This window comes from Haliotis rubra, unplaced genomic scaffold, assembly GCF_003918875.1.
Source record: "Haliotis rubra isolate DU_JTF1 unplaced genomic scaffold, ASM391887v1 Scf117, whole genome shotgun sequence".
In the NCBI taxonomy this organism is placed as follows: domain Eukaryota; kingdom Metazoa; phylum Mollusca; class Gastropoda; order Lepetellida; family Haliotidae; genus Haliotis; species Haliotis rubra.
Genome location: NW_025765081.1, coordinates 1,154,201 through 1,170,300, shown reverse-complemented (window position 1 = coordinate 1,170,300; position 16,100 = coordinate 1,154,201). Strand labels below are relative to the sequence as shown.

The 16,100-nt window shown below is 45.0% G+C and overlaps 1 long non-coding RNA gene across 1 annotated transcript; it reads left to right on the top strand.

The window, feature by feature from the left end:
- Positions 1-128: 128 nt before the first annotated feature.
- Positions 129-3,581, top strand: LOC124257587. Its single transcript, XR_006893313.1, has 2 exons — positions 129-2,138; positions 2,183-3,581. It is a non-coding gene; the product is annotated as an uncharacterized LOC124257587 (long non-coding RNA).
- The last annotated feature ends 12,519 nt before the right edge of the window (positions 3,582-16,100 follow it).

The following is a 16,100-nucleotide window of genomic DNA, read 5'->3' as shown; positions in this document are numbered from 1 at the left end:
TTGTTGTTTTACGTCACACTCAGCAATATTCCAGCTATATGGCAGCGGTCTGTAAAACGAGTCTGAGACCAGACAATCCAGTGATCAACAGCTTGAGCATCAATCAACACAATTAGGATATGATGACATATGTCAACCAAGTCAGCAAGCCTCCTCCTCCTCCCTCCCCCTCCCCCCCTCTTTAGCCTCAAGCATGGGTTATTGAAGACCAATTCTAACCCGGATCTTCACGTGTACCACCATTTAACATCATGATAGAAAGGGTTAGAAGAAAGTCGCAACGAGTTTCCTGCATGTCAAGCTTTTGATTCTTAGACAGTTTTGATGGTAAGTGTAAATTGTAAGATTAGTGAGGTTTCTCTTGAAATAAATACTAGACTTGTTTCTATGGTTTCAAGACAGATGACCTCTCCCTATCACCTTGGGTGTAGAACATCACAGAAAGATGAGGCCAGTGGAAGGATTCAGGATGTTATTACATCAACAGAAAGTTGTACCAGCAATCATTTAACCATACATCTTGTAGGGGCTTCTTTGTTTCACGTGGTTTATGGATCCACTGATAGAAAAATATTATTTCAGGGAAAATATTGTTTTTAGGTTATGTTTGTTATCCAAAGGTCAAATGTTTTGATAGTTTTATATTTATGCAAGTTATTTGAAATGCGATCGACACGATGTAACACTCTGGATATGTGATCTAAATATACTTTATCTTACATCTGTACTATGGGCCATGTTTCCTGAATTATGAAAAGAACTTGATTAGCATGTTTTGATAATCAAAAAATACTCCCAGTATTCAGTACCTCAAAACAAATACAATAAAAAACAAAACAAATTTTAGACTCTAGTGTGAATTCAAGTTATTATTCTAACAATCAGAACGAGAGTAAAACCAGACTCTATCTATTTCTTTGAATCAATAAATCTTGCTCTCACTGTCCTCAACCCCCTGCAATACTACTGAAAGCATTTAATTCGTTTTATTCTTTTTGTAAACTTCTGGCCTGATGTTACAGTAATAAAACGTGTAAAAATTGAAATCTGTGTGACATGTAATTCGTTGGAGACAACACAGGGTGTGTTCACCACTCAGCATAATCAAAGAAACACGTTCATTGTGAAAGTCATCGACTTTGTCCAGTAGATGGTCACTTCTTACGTCTCTTCAAAATGTCCTATTTGTTTTAAGTTTCTGTCCATCTTTGTTTTAGTGTTGTTACATGGTGTCAGTAATTCCAGGGCGTTTCTCATAGCAGTTGTTGAATGTGGTAGGCATGCATTGTTCCGAATGTCTGGTAAGTATTTTAATTGAATGTGTACGTCCGTCTACTTGGTTAATTCACTTCTATTTATTTATGGTGAGTTGTTGAATAGAATGTGGAAGTTTAACTTGATAACGTTGGTGAGTTTTTAATAGAATGTGTTAGTCCTTCTTTGATGTGTGTACAGATCTGTCTATTTGTGGTGAGTTGTTGAATAGAATGTGGAGTATAACTTGATAAGAATGATGAGATTTTTTAACAGAATGTGTACATCCTTCTGTTTGATTGCTATGGAAATGGTATTTACTGCTTGCTATTAAGGTGAGTTGTTGAATAGAATGTGTCAGCATAACCTGGTAACTGGTGAGTTGTTGAATGTCAGTAGTAGCTTCTGAAGATTTATGGATTTTAGCTTGTTCATTCTTTCATTGTAGATTTAGTGCTGATTACTGTTATCACTGTAACCATATCTTTCGGCACCACAGATTTGTAATACATCTTGTATAGTATTCTCTGCTTCCGTCTTATGGTGAACTGTTGAATGGGATCAGTAACTGTTGCTTTAGTATCTGAGACAGCTATCTATGTTCAATTTGGTTGGTTGATTGTTGAATGAATCTGTAAAACGGTTATAAGTATGGTGAGAAAGAAGACAGAATTGTCAATCCATGTTTGCAGAGTTGAAAGAATATGATATCTTGCTGAATTAGTATGGTGGGAAGCTATATTGAATCAGTATACTTGTTGAATGGTGTGGTGATTGTTGAATGTAAGTTCCCCAGTTAACATTGATGGAACCGGTTATATCTTCCCTTGTTTGGTAAGGTGTTGAATGCAATCAGTTATCTTTTCTTAAATGTATGGTGAGATGTTGAATGCAATCAATTATTCTTTCTCAGCTTGTATGGTGAGAGGTTAAATACAATCAAATATCCTTTCTCAGCTTGTGACGAGAGGTTAAATGCAATCAGTTATCATTTCTTAGCTTGTATGGTGAGATGTTGAATGCAATCAATTATCCTTTCTTAGCTTGTATGGTGAGATGTTGAATGCAATCAATTATCCTCTCTTAGCTTGTATGGTGAGATGTTGAATGCAATCAGTTATCATTTCTGAAATGGATGGTGAGATGTTGAATGGAATCAAGTATCTTTTCTTAGCTTGTATGGTGAGATGTTGAATTTAATCAATTATCCTTTCTTAGCTTGTATGGTGAGATGTTGAATGCAATCAGTTATCATTTCTGAAATGGATGGTGAGATGTTGAATGGAATCAAGTATCTTTTCTTAGCTTGTATGGTGAGATGTTGAATGCAATCAGTTATCATTTCTGAAATGGATGGTGAGATATTGAATGGAATCAAGTATCTTTTCTTAGCTTGTGTTTTGAGCTGTTAACTGGTACTGTAGTCCACCTTGGTGAACTGTTAACCAGTACTGTATACCACCTTGGTGAGCTGTTGACTGGTACTGTAGTCCGCCTTGGTGAACTGTTAACCAGTACTGTATACCACCATGGTGAGCTGTTAACCAGTACTGTAGTCCACCATGGTGAACTGTTAACTGGTACTGTAGTCCACCATGGTGAGCTGTTAACTGGTTCTGTAGACCACCTTGGTGAGCTGTTGACTGGTACTGTATACCACCTTGGTGAGCTGTTGACTGGTACTGTAGTCCGCCTTGGTGAACTGTTAACTGGTACTGTATACCACCATGGTGAGCTGTTAACCGGTACTGTAGTCCACCATGGTGAACTGTTATCTGGTACTGTAGTCAACCATGGTGAGCTGTTGACTGGTACTGTAGTCCACCTTGGTGAGCTGTTAACTGGTACTGTAGTCCACCATGGTGAGCTGTTAACTGGTACTGTAGTCCACCATGGTGAACTGTTAACTGGTACTGTAGTCCACCATGGTGAACTGTTAACTGGTACTGTAGTCCACCTTGGTGAGCTGTTAACCGGTACTGTAATCCACCTTGGTGAACTGTTAACTGGTACTGTACTCAACCATGGTGAACTGTTAACTGGTACTGTAGTCCACCATGGTGAACTGTTAACTGGTACTGTAGTCCACCTCGGTGAGCTGTTGACTGGTACTGTAGTCCACTTTGTTAGAGTGACTGATTTCTTCAACCTTTGTTTTCTTAAACGAGTTGTTTCTCTGTGAGTGATGAGAACGTGCGTCAGGGATGTTGTTACACAGAACTAGACGACTGCTGTGAGTAAATGGTTCATTTCTGATGAAACTGTTTTATACTTGTATGTCTTGTGTTTTATGCATTTGTTCAATATTAAAATTTATAATTCATTTGCACATGTGTTGTGTTATATATTGAGAACTCCACTTTTCTGGATTTTCTGGTCCAGTTTCCATTATTTACAGACCGCCGCCATATATCTGGTATATTCCTGAGTGCCGCGTAAACCTGAGCTCACTCACTCACTTCCATCAGTATAAGTTTTCAATTCAAAGCTTGCCATACTACTCTAGATCAGGAGTTGGATCAAGGTTACCAGATCTCAAGATCTCGGCCCAGGTTCAATGTGGTTTTTGGGGTGCTCCTGGAAGGGATGTCCTAAGTGAGGCATCAGTGACAAAACTGGTGTGTGATGCAGCTCCATATGTAACTTGTTCCACATGCTCCCGCATTGTATTTGCACGTGTTTGTGAGTGAGTGTTAGTTTTACGCCGCTTTTAGCAATATTCCAGCAATACCACGGCGAGGGACACCAGAAATGGGCTTCACACATTGTACCCATGTGAGAATCGAACCCGGGTCTTCAGCGTGACGAGCGAACGCTTTAACCACAAGGCTACCCCACCGCCCGCATGTGTTTGTGAGAAGTGTCATATGCTAATGGTATTGTCGGAATCGTACAATGGACTGCTTTCAGCAAGGTTTTCATTTGATTGTTTATTGCTTCTATGTTCAAATGCAAATGTCGTATTTTGGTACATATACCAATGAGCATTTATTAAGCAGCTACTGAATCCTATGTCATTTTGTAATATTTTGGTTCAAAAAAGTGATCATACCCTAGCATACTGGAATGCACGTGCAAATCACGTGTACACAAAATATCTCAAAAGCTATGTCTCGCATGCTCACTGGCGAAGACGCTTAGCACACTGAGGCATACGTTTCATAATTGCACTATGTGTGCTACAGTTTGATGAACTGTTTTAAAATGCGGCAGTTCGAAAAATGAACTTTTCAACAAGACAGAATTTAAGAAAAAATGTCGATGGCAAGTTATTGGAATGAATAATTCAAGGATGTCCTGTGGAAACATCGGTACTAATTTGAACATTAACAACACAGCTATTCGTCTACTTGTGAGGAAACACATGACCATCGGTAAAGTCAAGGATCTTCTAACACTTGGAAAACTCATAATTCATCTGTAAAGGCGCAACACTAATGGCAATGGCAATGAACCACAGGAGGGTGTAAGGAGCCAAACTGCGAATTGTCCAAGACGTCATTTACTGAGGACTGATGGCACATTTGTCCCATGTATAGTTCCAGGCCAGGTTATAACAAGAACACATGGCCTGACATAACTTTCACCTGGACGCCTGTAGATACGTGTCCTGCCATCGTATCGTTGAACTAGATGTTGAACCACGGGACACATCCACGTTGCTTTCCTGACGTCGTATTGTTGAACTAGATGTTGAACCACGGGACACATCCACGTTGCTGCCCTGAGGTCGGCAGTGCAGCTGGGCTCCTCGCGCGGATGATGTAGAAGACTTTTCGAGCTCACATGTGCGCCCTGTTGTCTTGATAGCCACTAGAGCAATACCCGTGTTACCTTGACGATAGTGTTATGAGAATAGTAGTAGTACAGTGGGGGTTCTGCATCAGATGCGGCTAAGAGGCTTAATAACCACAAATAAGCCTCCCATCCCCTCTTAAAAAGTAGCGCGGGTCTGACAAGAGGCATCAAAGGGATTGACAGCGCGCTCGTGGTCGCCGGTTTTTGTTTGTTTTTTGTTTTGGTTTTTTTTGTACTCGTCTATGTCATAATGACATCTACAAAGCAGTTTAACGTGCATCTTTTACGAGGTCTTTTTTCTTGGTCAGGAAGGATTGAATGATTTGTTGTCGGCCTTGATCTATGAGCTTGTTTTTCTCGTCTTCGCGGAAGTCGGCGGTTTTCCAAGTCTTGGTTCGAATCTCTTCCTTCATTCGGTGGTACTTGGTGAGTTCGGCTAAAATCAGGCGGAACTCTTCTTCAGGGATTTTACTGTCCGTGAGCGCCGACGAGACGTGATCGTCGATCGTGTTCAGCATGGCTTGGCTTTGACGATAGCAACTACAGCAATACCCGTATTGCACTGACGATAGCAACTACAGCAATACCCCTATTGCACTGACGATAGCCACTACAGCAATACCCGTATTACACTGACGATAGCCACGGCAGCAATACCCCTATTGCACTGACGATAGCCACTACAGCAATACCCGTATAACACTGACGATAGCCACTACAGCAATACCCGTATTACCTTGACGATAGCCACTACAGCAATACCCGTATTGCACTGACGATAGTCACTACAGCAATACCCGTATTACCTTGACGATAGCCACGGCAGCAATACCCGTATTGCACTGACGATAGTCACTACAGCAATACCCGTATTACCTGACGATAGCCACGGCAGCAATACCCGTATAACACTGACGATAGCCACTACAGCAATACCCGTATTACCTTGACGATAGCCACTACAGCAATACCCGTATTACACTGACGATAGCCACGGCAGCAATACCCGTATAACACTGACGATAGCCACTACAGCAATACCCGTATTACCTTGACGATAGCAACTACAGCAATACCCGTATTGCACTGACGATAGTCACTACAGCAATACCCGTATTACCTTGACGATAGCCACTACAGCAATACCCGTATAACACTGACGATAGTCACTACAGCAATACCCGTATAACACTGACGATAGCCACGGCAGCAATACCCGTATAACACTGACGATAGCCACTACAGCAATACCCGTATTACCTTGACGATATCCACCACAGCAATACCCGTATAACACTGACGATAGCCACGGCAGCAATACCCGTATAACACTGACGATAGCCACTACAGCAATACCCGTATTACCTGACGATATCCACCACAGCAATACCCGTATAACACTGACGATAGCCACGGCAGCAATACCCGTATAACACTGACGATAGCCACTACAGCAATACCCGTATTACACTGACGATAGCCACTACAGCAATACCCGTATAACACTGACGATAGCCACTACAGCAATACCCGTATTACCTTGACGATAGCCACCACAGCAATAATTCCCGTATTGCACACTGACGATAGCCACTACAGCAATACCCGTATTACATTGACGATAGCCACTACAGCAATACCCGTATTGCACTGACGATAGCCACTACAGCAATACCCGTATTACACTGACGATAGCCACTACAGCAATACCCGTATTGCACTGACGATAGTCACTACAGCAATACCCGTATAACACTGACGATAGCCACGGCAGCAATACCCGTATAACACTGACGATAGCCACTACAGCAATACCCGTATTACCTTGACGATATCCACCACAGCAATACCCGTATAACACTGACGATAGCCACGGCAGCAATACCCGTATTACACTGACGATAGCCACTACAGCAATACCCGTATTACACTGACGATAGCCACTACAGCAATACCCGTATTACACTGACGATAGCCACTACAGCAATACCCGTATTACACTGACGATAGCCACTACAGCAATACCCGTATAACACTGACGATAGCCACGATAGCCACTAGCAATACCCGTATTGCACTGACGATAGCCACTACAGCAATACCCGTATTACACTGACGATAGCCACTACAGCAATACCCGTATAACACTGACGATAGCCACTACAGCAATACCCGTATAACACTGACGATAGTCACTACAGCAATACCCGTATTACCTTGACTATAGTCACTACAGCAATACCCGTATTACACTGACGATAGCCACGGCAGCAATACCCGTATTACACTGACGATAGCCACGGCAGCAATACCCGTATTACACTGACGATAGCCACTACAGCAATACCCGTATAACACTGACGATAGCCACGGCAGCAATAACCGTCTTACACTGACGATAGCCACTACAGCAATACCCGTATTACACTGACGATAGCCACTACAGCAATACCCGTATAACACTGACGATAGTCACTAGCAGCAATACCCGTATTACACTGACGATAGCCACTACAGCAATACCCGTATAACACCGGACGATAGCCACTACAGCAATACCCGTATTACACTGACGATAGCCACGGCAGCAATACCCGTATTACACTGACGATAGCCACTACAGCAATACCCGTATAACACTGACGATAGCCACTACAGCAATACCCGTATAACACTGACGATAGTCACTACAGCAATACCCGTATAACACTGACGATAGCCACGGCAGCAATACCCGTATTACACTGACGATAGCCACTACAGCAATACCCGTATAACACTGACGATAGCCACGGCAGCAATACCCGTATAACACTGACGATAGCCACTACAGCAATACCCGTATAACACTTTGACGATAGCCACTACAGCAATACCCGTATAACACTGACGATAGCCACGGCAGCAATACCCGTATAACACTGACGATAGCCACTACAGCAATACCCGCATTACACTGACAATAGCAACTACAGCAATACCCGTATTACACTGACGATAGCCACTACAGCAATATATTACACTGACGATAGCCACTACAGCAATACCCGTATACACTGACGATAGCCACTACAGCAATACCCGTATTACCTTGACGATAGCCACTACAGCAATGCCCGTATTACACTGACGATATCCACGGCAGCAATACCCGTATTACATTGACGATAGCCACTACAGCAATACCCGTATTACATTGACGATAGCCACTACAGCAATACCCGTATTACACTGACGATAGCCACTACAGCAATACCCGTATAACACTGACGATATCCACGGCAGCAATACCCGTATTACACTTGACAATAGCAACTACAGCAATACCCGTATAACACTGACGATAGCCACTACAGCAATACCACTGTATTACCTTGACTATAGTCACTACAGCAATGCCCGTATTACACTGACGATATCCACGGCAGCAATACCCGTATTACACTGACGATAGCCACTACAGCAATACCCGTATTACCTTGACTATAGCCACTACAGCAATACCCGTATTACACTGACGATATCCACGGCAGCAATACCCGTATTACATTGACGATAGCCACTACAGCAATACCCGTATTACCTTGACTATAGTCACTACAGCAATACCCGTATAACACTGACGATAGCCACGGCAGCAATACCCGTATTACACTGACGATAGCCACTACAGCAATACCCGTATAACACTGACGATAGCCACTACAGCAATACCCGTATTACCTTGACTATAGTCACTACAGCAATGCCCGTATTACACTGACGATATCCACGGCAGCAATACCCGTATTACATTGACGATAGCCACTACAGCAATAATTCGTATTACCTTGACTATAGTCACTACAGCAATGCCCGTATTACACTGACGATATCCACGGCAGCAATACCCGTATTACCTTGACAATAGCCACTACAGCAATACCCGTCTTACATTGACGATAGCCACTACAGCAATACCCGTATAACACTGACGATAGCCACGGCAGCAATAATTCGTATTACATTGACGATAGCCACTACAGCAATAACCGTCTTACATTGACGATAGCCACTACAGCAATAACCGTCTTACCTTGACGATAGCCACGGCAACAATACCGTATTACATTGACGATAGCCACTACAGCAATACCCGTATAACATTGACGATAGCCACGGCAGCAATACCCGTATTACACTGACGATAGCCACTACAGCAATGCCCGTATAACACTGACGATAGCCACGGCAGCAATAACCGTCTTACATTGACGATAGCCACTGCAGCAATACCGGTATAACACTGACGATAGCGACTACAGCAATACCCGTATAACACTGACGATAGCCACTACAGCAATGCCCGTATAACACTGACGATAGCCACGGCAGCAATAACCGTCTTACATTGACGATAGCCACTACAGCAATGCCCGTATAACACTGACGATAGCCACGGCAGCAATAACCGTCTTACATTGACGATAGCCACTACAGCAATACCCGTATTACCTTGACTATAGTCACTACAGCAATACCCGTATTACATTGACGATAACGACTACAGCAATGCCCGTATAACACTGACGATAGGCACTACAGCAATACCCGTATTACACTGACGATAACGACTACAGCAATGCCCGTATAACACTGACGATAGCCACTACAGCAATACCCGTATTACACTGACGATAGCCACTACAGCAATACCCGTATTACACTGACGATAGCCACTACAGCAATACCCGTATAACACTGACGATAGCCACTACAGCAATACCCGTATTACATTGACGATAGCCACTACAGCAATACCCGTATAACACTGACGATAGGCACTACAGCAATACCCGTATAACACTGACGATAGCCACTACAGCAATACCCGTATAACACTGACGATAGCCACGGCAGCAATACCCGTATAACACTGACGATAGCCACTACAGCAATACCCGTATAACACTGACGATAGCCACTACAGCAATACCCGTATAACACTGACGATAGCCACTACAGCAATACCCGTATTACATTGACGATAGCCACTACAGCAATACCCGTATTACACTGACGATAGCCACTACAGCAATACCCGTATAACACTGACGATAGCCACTACAGCAATACCCGTATAACACTGACGATAGCCACGGCAGCAATACCCGTATAACACTGACGATAGCCACTACAGCAATACCCGTATAACACTGACGATAGCCACTACAGCAATACCCGTATAACACTGACGATAGCCACTACAGCAATACCCGTATAACACTGACGATAGCCACTACAGCAATACCCGTATAACACTGACGATAGCCACTACAGCAATAACCGTCTTACATTGACGATAGCCACTACAGCAATACCCGTATAACACTGACGATAGCCACTACAGCAATACCCGTATAACACTGACGATAGCCACTACAGCAATACCCGTATAACACTGACGATAGCCACTACAGCAATACCCGTATAACACTGACGATAGCCACTACAGCAATGCCCGTATAACACTGACGATAGCCACTACAGCAATACCCGTATAACACTGACGATAGCCACTACAGCAATACCCGTATAACACTGACGATAGCCACCACAGCAATGCCCGTATAACACTGACGATAGCCACGGCAGCAATAACCGTCTTACATTGACGATAGCCACTACAGCAATACCCGTATAACACTGACGATAGCCACTACAGCAATGCCCGTATAACACTGACGATAGCCACTACAGCAATGCCCGTATAACACTGACGATAGCCACTACAGCAATACCCGTATAACACTGACGATAGCCACTACAGCAATACCCGTATAACACTGACGATAGCCACTACAGCAATACCCGTATTACACTGACGATAGCCACTACAGCAATACCCGTATAACACTGACGATAGCCACTACAGCAATACCCGTATAACACTGACGATAGCCACTACAGCAATACCCGTCTTACATTGACGATAGCCACTACAGCAATAATTCGTATAACACTGACGATAGCCACTACAGCAATAACCGTCTTACATTGACGATAGCCACTACAGCAATACCCGTATAACACTGACGATAGCCACTACAGCAATGCCCGTATAACACTGACGATAGCCACTACAGCAATGCCCGTATAACACTGACGATAGCCACTACAGCAATAACCGTCTTACACTGACGATAGCCACTACAGCAATACCCGTATAACACTGACGATAGCCACTACAGCAATACCCGTATAACACTGACGATAGCCACTACAGCAATACCCGTATAACACTGACGATAGCCACTACAGCAATACCCGTATAACACTGACGATAGCCACTACAGCAATACCCGTATAACACTGACGATAGCCACTACAGCAATAACCGTCTTACATTGACGATAGCCACTACAGCAATACCCGTATAACACTGACGATAGCCACTACAGCAATAACCGTCTTACATTGACGATAGCCACTACAGCAATACCCGTCTTACACTGACGATAGCCACTACAGCAATACCCGTATAACACTGACGATAGCCACTACAGCAATACCCGTATAACACTGACGATAGCCACTACAGCAATACCCGTATAACACTGACGATAGCCACTACAGCAATACCCGTATAACACTGACGATAGCCACCACAGCAATACCCGTATAACACTGACGATAGCCACTACAGCAATACCCGTATAACACTGACGATAGCCACTACAGCAATAACCGTCTTACATTGACGATAGTCACTACAGCAATACCCGTATAACACTGACGATAGCCACTACAGCAATACCCGTATAACACTGACGATAGCCACTACAGCAATAACCGTCTTACTTTGACGATAGCCACTACAGCAATACCCGTCTTACATTGACGATATCCACTACAGCAACACCCGTATAACACTGACGATATCCACCACAGCAACACCCGTATAACACTGACGATATCCACCACAGCAATACCCGTCTTACATTGACGATAGCCACTACAGCAATAACCGTCTTACCTTGACTATAGTCACTACAGCAATACCCGTATTACACTGACGATATCCACTACAGCAACACCCGTATAACACTGACGATATCCACCACAGCAATACCCGTCTTACACTGACGATAGCCACTACAGCAATACCCGTATAACACTGACGATATCCACTACAGCAATACCCGTATAACACTGACGATAGCCACTACAGCAATACCCGTATTACACTGACGATAGCCACTACAGCAATACCCGTATAACACTGACGATAGCCACTACAGCAATACCCGTATAACATTGACGATAGCCACTACAGCAATACCCGTATAACACTGACGATAGCCACTACAGCAATACCCGTCTTACATTGACGATAGCCACTACAGCAATACCCGTATTACACTGACGATAGTCACTACAGCAATACCCGTATAACACTGACGATAGCCACTACAGCAATACCCGTATTACACTGACGATAGCCACTACAGCAATACCTGTATTACACGGGTGTTACCCTGACGATAGCGAGAGCAGCAAACCCAGTGTTACCTTGACGATAGCGAGAGCAGCAAACCCATAGTTACCTTGACGATAGCGACTGCAGCAAACCCAGTGTTACCTTGACGATAGCGACTGCAGCAAACCCAGTGTTACCTTGACGATAGCGACTGCAGCAAACCCAGTGTTACCTTGACGATAGCGAGTGCAGCAAACCCAGTGTTACCATGACGATAGCGAGTGCAGCAAACCCAGTGTTACCTTGACGATAGCGACTGCAGCAAACCCAGTGTTACCTTGACGATAGCGACTGCAGCAAACCCAGTGTTACCTTGACGATAGCGACTGCAGCAAACCCAGTGTTACCTTGACGATAGCGAGTGCAGCAAACCCAGTGTTACCTTGACGATAGCGAGTGCAGCAAACCCAGTGTTACCTTGACGATAGCGACTGCAGCAAACCCAGTGTTACCTTGACGATAGCGACTGCAGCAAACCCATAGTTACCTTGACGATAGCGACTGCGCGAGCAAACCCAGTGTTACCTTGACGATAGCGACTGCAGCAAACCCATAGTTACCTTGACGATAGCGACTGCAGCAAACCCAGTGTTACCTTGACGATAGCGACTGCAGCAAACCCAGTGTTACCTTGACGATAGCGACTGCAGCAAACCCAGTGTTACCTTGACGATAGCGACTGCAGCAAACCCAGTGTTACCTTGACGATAGCGACTGCAGCAAACCCAGTGTTACCTTGACGATAGCGACTGCAGCAAACCCAGTGTTACCTTGACGATAGCGATGCAGCAAACCCAGTGTTACCTTGACGATAGCGAGTGCAGCAAACCCAGTGTTACCTTGACGATAGCGAGTGCAGCAAACCCAGTGTTACCTTGACGATAGCGACTGCAGCAAACCCAGTGTTACCTTGACGATAGCGAGTGCAGCAAACCCAGTGTTACCTTGACGATAGCGACTGCAGCAAACCCAGTGTTACCTTGACGATAGCGAGTGCAGCAAACCCAGTGTTACCTTTGACGATAGCGCGAGTGCAGCAAACCCAGTGTTACCTTGACGATAGCGAGTGCAGCAAACCCAGTGTTACCTTGACGATAGCGAGTGCAGCAAAAAACCCAGTGTTACCTTTGACGATAGCGAGTGCAGCAAACCCAGTGTTACCTTGACGATAGCGAGTGCAGCAAACCCAGTGTTACCTTGACGATAGCGAGAGAGCAGCAAACCCAGTGTTACCTTGACGATAGCGAGAGCAGCAAACCCAGTGTTACCTTGACGATAGCGAGAGCAGCAAACCCAGTGTTACCTTGACGATAGCGAGTGCAGCAAACCCAGTGTTACCTTGACGATAGCGAGTGCAGCAAACCCAGTGTTACCTTGACGATAGCGAGCAGCAAACCCAGTGTTACCTTGACGATAGCGAGTGCAGCAAACCCAGTGTTACCTTGACGATAGCGAGTGCAGCAAACCCAGTGTTACCTTGACGATAGCGAGTGCAGCAAACCCAGTGTTACCTTTGACGATAGCGAGAGACGAGCAAAACCCAGTGTTACCTTGACGATAGCGAGCAGCAAACCCAGTGTTACCTTGACGATAGCGAGAGCAGCAAACCCAGTGTTACCTTGACGATAGCGAGAGCAGCAAACCCAGTGTTACCTTGACGATAGCGAGAGCAGCAAACCCAGTGTTACCTTGACGATAGCGAGTGCAGCAAACCAATTGTTACCTTGACGATAGCGAGTGCAGCTAACCCAGTGTTACCTTGACGATAGCGAGAGCAGCAAACCCAGTGTTACCTTGACGATAGCGAGTGCAGCTAACCCAGTGTTACCTTGACGATAGCGACTGCAGCAAACCCAGTGTTACCTTGACGATAGCGAGCAGCAAACCCAGTGTTACCTTTGATGATAGCGAGTGCAGCAAACCCAGTGTTACCTTGACGATACCGATGGAACAAAACCCAGTGTTACCTTGACGATAGCGAGTGCAGGAAACCCAGTGTTACCTTGACGATAGCGACTGCAGCAAACCCAGTGTTACCTTGACGATAGCGAGTGCAGCAAACCCAGTGTTACCATGACGATAGCGAGTGCAGCAAACCCAGTGTTACCTTGACGATAGCGAGTGCAGCAAACCCAGTGTTACCTTGACGATAGCGGCTGCAGCAAAACCCAGTGTTACCTTGACGATAGCGAGTGAAGCAAACCTAGTGTTACCTTGACGATAGCGAGTGCAGCAAACCCAGTGTTACCTTGACGATAGCGACTGCAGCAAACCCAGTGTTACCTTTGACGATAGCGAGTGCAGCAAACCCAGTGTTACCTTGACGATAGCGAGTGCAGCAAAGCCAGTGTTACCTTGACGATAGCGACCGCAGCAAACCCAGTGTTACCTTTGACGATAGCGACTGCAGCAAACCCAGTGTTACCTTGACGATAGCGAGAGCAGCAAACCCAGTGTTACCTTGACGATAGCGAGTACAGCAAACCCAGTGTTACCTTGACGATAGCGAGTGCAGCAAACCCTGTGTTACGATAGCGAGTGATAAAGCGAGTGTTAGCAATACCCAGTGTTACCTTGACGATAGCGAGTGCAGCAAACCCAGTGTTACCTTGACGATAGCGAGTGCAGCAAAGCCAGTGTTACCTTGACGATAGCGAGAGCAGCAAACCCAGTGTTACCTTGACGATAGCGAGTGCAGCAAACCCAGTGTTACCTTGACGATAGCGAGAGCAGCAAACCCAGTGTTACCTTGACGATAGCGAGTGCAGCAAACCCAGTGTTACCTTGACGATAGCGAGTGCAGCAAACCCAGTGTTACCTTGACGATAGCGAGAGCAGCAAACCCAGTGTTACCTTGACGATAGCGAGTGCAGCAAACCCAGTGTTACCTTGACGATAGCGAGTGCAGCTAACCCAGTGTTACCTTGACGATAGCGAGTGCAGCAAACCCAGTGTTACCTTGACGATAGCGAGTGCAGCTAACCCAGTGTTACCTTGACGATAGCGAACTGCAGCAAACCCAGTGTTACCTTTGACGATAGCGACTGCAGCAAACCCAGTGTTACCTTGACGATAGCGAGACGATGCAGCAAAACCCAGTGTTACCTTGACGATAGCGAGGCAGCAAACCCAGTGTTACCTTGACGATAGCGTGAGCAGCAAACCCAGTGTTACCTTGACGATAGCGAGTGCAGCAAACCCAGTGTTACCTTGACGATAGCGACTGCAGCAAACCCAGTGTTACCTTGACGATAGCGAGAGCAGCAAACCCAGTATTACCTTGACGATAGCGAGTGCAGCAAACCCAGTGTTACCTTGACGATAGCGAGTGCAGCTAACCCAGTGTTACCTTGACGATAGCGACTGCAGCAAACCCAGTGTTACCTTGACGATAGCGAGTGAAGCAAAGGTAGTACTACATTAACAATAGCCACTGTAGGTATGAATGGAGGTATTAACCTTCTTTTTGCGTCCTTTTTCCGAGTGAGTGAATGACTTTGGGTTCAACGCCCCTTTGAAGTATGTTCCA